Here is a 7,612-nt window from a genome sequence, read left to right as displayed (position 1 = left end):
GTGGGTTAGCCCTTAGCTGGGCTGGCTGGCTGGCTGGCCATCGGTGGTGTGGTGTGGTGTGGTGTGTGGAGTCGAGCATCGCGCGCCGTTGCCTTCTTCGGAGTGTTGTGGGTACGCAAGTGCTTGCAGTGCAAAGAGGTTGGTGATGGAGTGACATTGCCTTCACCATGGAGTTGCGGGTACTTAGGTACTTGCAAGGAGATGGTGGTATGGTGGTGTTGCGTGTGTGGTGTTCGATTAGAAAGATATAATTTCTAAGTCCGGATTAGTGCTGTCAGTGGGGCCCCCGCTAACAGGTCCTGCACGGCCACCGTGGGGCTTGACTTGGCGCTATTCCGGACTTGGGGCGATCACGATGTCCCCGTGCGGGACTTAGAAGATGGAAGAACACAAGTACCCTTATCCCATGACTTGTGAGCGATTGGCATACGTTACCACATGAAGAGAAAAATTGGCTAAGTCCCGGATCCATATTATATGAACAGAATAATCGGCTAAGTCCCGGATCCATATTATATGAAGAGAAATATCGGCTAAGTCCAGGATCCATATTATATGAAACGAAAAATCGGCTAAGTCCCGGATCCATATTATATGAAGAGAAAAATCGGCTAAGTCCAGGATCCATATATTATAACCTAATAATCGGCTAAGTCCAGGATCCATATATAATAACCTAATAATCGGCTAAGTCCAGGATCCATATTATATGAAGAGAAAAATCGGCTAAGTCCAGGATCCATATATGATAACCTAATAATCGGCTAAGTCCAGGATCCATATTATATGAAGAGAAAAATCGGCTAAGTCCAGGATCCATATATAATAACCTAATAATCGGCTAAGTCCAGGATCCATATAACATGAAGAGAAAAATCGGCTAAGTCCCAGATTGGGTCTGTCAGAAATACACTTCCAAGTTACCACACAAGCAAGCAAGATGGCCTAGTGATGGATCCATATGATATGAAGAGAAAAATCGGCTAAGTCCAGGATCCATATAATATGAAGAGAAAAATCGGCTAAGTCCCAGATTGGGTCTGTCAGAAATACACTTCCAAGTTACCACACAAGCAAGCAAGATGGCCTAGTGATGGATCCATATGATATGAAGAGAAAAATCGGCTAAGTCCAGGATCCATATAATATGAAGAAAAAAATCGGCTAAGTCCCAGATTGGGTCTGTCAGAAATACACTTCCAAGTTACCACACAAGCAAGCAAGATGGCCTAGTGATGGATCCATATGATATGAAGAGAAAAATCGGCTAAGTCCCAGATTGGGTCTGTCAGAAATACACTTCCAAGTTACCACACACGCAAGCAAGATGGCCTAGTGATGGATCCATATGATATGAAGAGAAAAATCGGCTAAGTCCAGGATCCATATAATATGAAGAGAAAAATCGGCTAAGTCCCAGATTGGGTCTGTCAGAAATACACTTCCAAGTTACCACACAAGCAAGCAAGATGGCCTAGTGAAGGATCCATATGACATGAAGAGAAAAATTGGCTAAGTCCAAGATTGGGTCTGTCAGACATACACTTTCAAGTTACCACACAAGCAAGCAAGATGGCCTAGTGATGGATCCATATAACATGAAGAGAAAAATCGGCTAAGTCCGAGATTGGGTCTGTCGGAAATACACTTTCAAGTTACCACACAAGCAAGCAAGTTACCACATGAAGAGAAAGCCGGCAAAGTCCGGGAATGTTACCACATGAACTGGAAAATGGGCAAAAACCTACCTTCACAGGCAACGTGAATAAGTCAGGCTGTAGACATCGGATCGACAAGCCAAAGACTGATATGGAAAGGAAATGAGTAGTACTAGCTTTCCTGAGAGTTGCAGAGCTTAGACTGCATATGAACGAAAGTTATTAAGCGTCAAAGTCAGAGAAGTTACCCAAAGGAACACAAGTTCCAACTTAGAGCATGTATACCGCCTAGACGGTAAGAGGTACGGCCAGGCTGAGGAATAAGGAAATGTTGGCCAACATGTTCCCTAACTATCCCCCGAAGACCGCAAAGCAATCCAACATCAACCAAGAAAGTTATAGCCCGATCAAGGAAACACCTACTTTGCACCGATATTGCACCAAATACATGTACCAAGCACCTTCGGTTGCATACCTGCAGGGGCTTACCATAGTAGGCCATGGAAGACCGATATACCGAACATAATCACTTTCTATCTCCTCGGGTGTTTGAGATAGCGCTTTGCGGTACAAGAACGAAAGTTAGACTATATCTTGGTGCATCTTTTTGCCCAAGATCACAAGACCCTATCTACCAAGGCAAGAAAGTTGTGTGGGGACAAAATGTCCAAAAGTGCCCAAAGTGGCACACTTGAACCATATATTCGAGAAAAACACAAGTGTGGGCCCGAGCTAGCAAGTTGAAATGTTCTGACCGTCAGTAGCCCTAGTTGAGGTGCACTTATCATTATATAAGGCCAACGTGCCAGCTAGTCTCTAAAGGGGCGATATGGGTGTTCCAAGGTTTGTACCCAATTGAGGAAAAAACAGGGTAAGGTACGGTGTACCGCGAATAACTCGGGCTATAGATGTCCGATCGATGAGTTTGGCATATGTATGGAAAGGTCTCGACGAGACCTAACTACCCTGAAAGTATGAAGGCAAAGACTTGAATGACCGGGAAGTTATTAAGTGCACAAGTGGTAAAGTTGCACCAAAGTCCATGTTACCCGAAGTGGTACATGAACACCCAATATTCGACCAAAACACAAGTTTAGAGACGAGCTAGCGAGCTACATTGTTCAGACCGTCAGTAGCCCGCATCAAGACACGCATTTCATTATATTGAGCCTAGCCGCTAGCTCGACTCGAAGTCGGTCATATGGTTGGTTGATGGTTTGGACCGACCACGTGGTGTACCAAGGTGATGTACCTTTCATGAATTAAAACTCTGGCTGTATGGCACTGAGCGACAAGCTAAGGTGTGATTTGGAATAGTCTTGAGTGGGACTATTTAGGAAAAATGCGAACAAAAAATCACAAAGTCCTTGGGCGAAGCTATTAGCGAAACATAGAGCAAATTGGTACCAAAAACTATGGAAATGGGACTTGAGTCAAAAATAACCGCAAGTTGGAGAAGAGATAGCAAGCTTGCGTAGAACAATTATATTTGGTGCATGGTATCACCAACAAAAAAGTATATGGGGCCAAGGTGCTGGCTGGCCTCCAAAGTGGAGATATGGGCGATCCAAAGTTTGTACCCAAGTACGAACAAGTATGGAAAAAACAGGGTAAGGTACCAAGTACCATTAATAACTTCGGCTGTAGATGGCCGAGAGAGGCAAACGGCTCACCGTTGGAAAGGTCTTGGGGAGACCTATCTACCCTGAAAGTTTCATGAGGCTGAGTTGAAATACCACGGAGATATTAGGTGATGATGGTCCAATTCGGGGACCAAGTCGCAGGAAATGGCACTTGACCAAAATCACCCTTGGAAGGTGAATACCGGCTTACCGGTAAGAGATAGCGACTTGGCGTAGAATATTCATAAGTTGGGCGTGTAGAGACGCAACTTTTATTATATGGGGCCAACCCGGTCAGGGTGCTCCAAGTCGGTCGTTTGGTCGGTTTATGCTTTGGGCCGACCACGTGGTGTACCAAGTTGAGGTACCTTTCATGAATTATAACTCGGTCAGTTTGCCACCGAGCGACAAGCTGCGGTGTGTTTTGGAATGGTCTTGAGTGGGACTATCAAGGAAAAATACCAATCGAAAATCAGCTTGTCCATGGCCGAAGCTATTAGTGAAACATATAGCAAAATGGGTCCAAAAACGAATGAAATGGGAATTGGACCAAGAATAACGGCAAGTTGGAGAAGAGATAGCAAGTTGGCGTAGAACAATTATATTTGGTGCATGGCATGACCAACAAAAAAGTATATGGGTCCAAGGTGCTGGCTGGCCTCCAAAGTGGAGATATGGGCGATCCAAAGTTTGTACCCAAGTACGAACAAGTATGGAAAAAACAGGGTAAGGTACCAAGTACCATTAATAACTTCGGCTGTAGATGGCCGAGCGAGGCAAACGGCTCACCGTTGGAAAGGTCTTGGGGAGACCTATCTACCCTGAAAGTTTCATGAGGCTGAGTTGAAAGACCACGGAGATATTAGGTGATGATGGTCCAATTCGGGGACCAAGTCGCAGGAAATGGCACTTGACCAAAATCACCCTTGGAAGGTGAATACCGGCTTACCGGTAAGAGATAGCGACTTGGCGTAGAATATTCATAAGTTAGGCGTGTAGAGACGCAACTTTCATTATATGGGGGCAACCCGGTCAGGGTGCTCCAAGTCGGTCGTTTGGTCGGTTTATGGTTTGGACCGACCACGTGGTGTACCAAGTTGAGGTACCTTTCATGAATTATAACTCGGTCAGTTTGCCACCGAGCGACAAGTTGCGGTGTGTTTTGGAATGGTCTTGAGTGGGACTATCAAGGAAAAATACAAATAGAAAATCAGCTTGTCCATGGCCGAAGCTATTAGTGAAACATATAGCAAAATGGGTCCAAAAACGAATGAAATGGGACTTGGACCAAGTATAACGGCAAGTTGGAGAAGAGATAGCAAGTTGACGTAGAACATTTATATTTTGGGCATAGTATGACCAACAAAAAAGTATTTGGGGCCAAGGTGCTGGCTGGCCTCCAAAGTGGAGATATGGGCGATACAAAGTTTGTACCCAAGTACGAACAAGTATGGAAAAAACAGGGTAAGGTACCAAGTACCATTAATAACTTCGGCTGTATATGGCCGAGCGAGGCAAACGGCTCACCGTTGGAAAGGTCTCGGGGAGACCTATCTACCCTGAAAGTTTCATGAGGCTGAGTTGAAAGACCACGGAGATATTAGGTGATGATGGTCCAATTCGGGGACCAAGTCGCAGGAAATGGCACTTGACCAAAATCACCCTTGGAAGGTGAATACCGGCTTACCGGTAAGAGATAGCGACTTGGCGTAGAATATTCATAAGTTGGGCGTGTAGAGACGCAACTTTCATTATATGGGGGCAACCCGGTCAGGGTGCTCCAAGTCGGTCGTTTGGTCGGTATATGGTTTGGGCCGACCACATGGTGTACCAAGTTGAGGTATCTTTCATGAATTATAACTCGGTCAGTTTGCCACCGAGCGACAAGTTGCGGTGTGTTTTGGAATGGTCTTGAGTGGGACTATCAAGCAAAAATACAAACAGAATATCAGCTTGTCCATGGCCGAAGCTATTAGTGAAACATATAGCAAAATGGGTCCGAAAACGAATGAAATGGGACTTGGACCAAGAATAACGGCAAGTTAGAGAAGAGATAGCAAGTTGGCGTAGAACAATTATATTTAGTGCATGGTATGACCAAGAAAAAAGTATATGGGGCAAAGGTGCTGGCTGGCCTCCAAAGTGGAGATATGGGCGATACAAAGTTTGTACCCAAGTATGGCAAAGACTGGTAGAGGTACCTTTCATGAATTACTGCTCAGGCTGTATGGCACTTAGCGGGACGCTTGGCTCTGGTATGGAATAGTCTTGAGTGGGACTATCAAGGAAAAATACGAACAAAAAATCACCATGTCCACGGACGAAGGTATTAGCGAAACTTAGAGCGAAATTGCGACCAAGTCGCTGGAAATGGCCCTTGGACCAAGTATACCGTCAAGGCGGTACGAGATAGCGAGTTGACGTGGAACATTTATAAGTTTGCCTACAAGAGACAAAAGTTTAGTTATATGGGGCCAACCCGCTCAGGGTTGTCCAAGTCGGTCATATGGCTGATCGAAATTTTCGACCAAGTACTGAGAAAACAGGGTAAGGTACCGTGTACCTCGAATAACTTCGGCTGTAGATGTCCGAGCGAGGCGAACGGCATAGCGTTGGAAAGGTCTTGAGGTGCTCTAGACACCCTGAAAGTATGAGAAAGCTATCTGGAAAACTTGTGGAGATATTAGAGAAACATAGGGCCCAAAAGATACCAAGTCGCAGGAAATGGGCCCTCCATGAACACCCTAAAATCCCAATTACGGCTAAGTTGCAGGCCAGCTAGCGAAGTGAAATGTTCTAGGCATAACTAGAACACGTTAAGGCGCAACTTTTTGAATAAGAACTTTTTTCGATATCTGGTCCCCAAAGGGGGGATATGGGCGATCCAAGGATTTTTCCAAGTTTCGGTACTTTTTACGGTATCGCTCATAGCTCCGGCTGTAAGCAAGCAAATGACAATCTAAGACATGATTTGGAAAGGTATTGAGTAGTACTAACTTACGTTAGAACACAGCGAAGCGCTATCGGTTCATGGCAAGGCCGATATAAACAGTCAAAGATGAAAAATGTTGATAAAATGAACAAAAATTACCTTGGTACGCGAATAGCGGCCAGGGATGAAGAGGTACGAAGTTGGTGTAGAACAATTATAATTAGGGCTTGGTACGCTCTAAAAGTTTGCCGAAGACCGCAAAGCGCTCAGACCCATAGAAAGTGGCCATTTGGGCCGAACAGTGCATGCAAAGAGGTGAAAATGCAAAAATTGCACTTTGGGGGGCGATTTGCGGGGGGAAGGAGGGGTCGGAGGGCAAAATGTCCCTTGACCAAAAAGTTTTATCTCGTCGAGATCTACAACATTGCCGAAGACCGCAAAGCGCTAGCTCGCAATCGAAAAATCGAGAATTTGAAAATTTTCTAAGTCTTGGGCTCCCTAAGGAAAAGTTTCAAAAATCACGTTTGTCCCCTATTTTGAAGGGGAAGGAGTCGGTTCCGGGGCATGGTGTCTTCGGCAAAAAGTCTTATCTTTTTGCGTACTTTCGACTAGTTCAATAAAAATTTTTGACCCAAAATTTGTTCGGCGGACCCCTAGGTCGAAAAACCCGAAAAAAGTCGAAAAAAGTCGAAAATGTCGAAAAATGAGAAAACCTCATATTCGGACTCTACACGAGCCCCAGATATTGAAAAGTGAAATCCGCGGTCGATTTGGAACAAAAAATTTACCTAGGCAAAGTTGTATGGAGGTAGGGACCCCTGAGAAAAAAGTTTGGTCCCGAGGCTCCTTGGACCACCAAGTCCCTAGGTCGGACCAAAATCGGAAAAAATCCGACCAAAGTCGAAAGTGTCGAAAATTTTAAAAAACCCCTTTTGGGGCCCTATGGCCTCCCTAGATAATGAAAAGTGAGGTCCGCGGCCGATCCGGAAGAAAAACTTGACCTAGGAAAACTTGTATGACGGTGGGGACCCAAAAAAATTTCGATGAGTGTAGTTTAGACAGGCCGGAAAATGTATCGGTGGTCCGTATCAAGGGACGTCTTTTAGTTCCATGGGGTGGTGGTCGTCGAACAAAGTCGCCTAGGTCGACCACCAGAAAGACCAGTCGTGTTGTAATGGATGTTTTGACCACTTTACTAGGGAAACCTAGTAGGTCGAAGCAAATTTGGGGTTCGAGATGAGTTGGTGAAAGTTGGTCCAACCTAGGTGTGCTTGGTGGAGGTTGACCATGAAAGTAGAGCATGATGGGAATGACCATAACTTTGGTTCTAGATGTCGGATCGGTACACTTTCGGCAGTTTTGGAAAGGTGAAGGCCTGCTCTAGCTATGTTTCCTACCAA

The sequence above is a fragment of the Anopheles ziemanni genome (assembly GCF_943734765.1).
Source record: "Anopheles ziemanni chromosome X unlocalized genomic scaffold, idAnoZiCoDA_A2_x.2 X_unloc_115, whole genome shotgun sequence".
In the NCBI taxonomy this organism is placed as follows: domain Eukaryota; kingdom Metazoa; phylum Arthropoda; class Insecta; order Diptera; family Culicidae; genus Anopheles; species Anopheles ziemanni.
Note: the sequence above shows the minus strand (reverse complement) of the source record.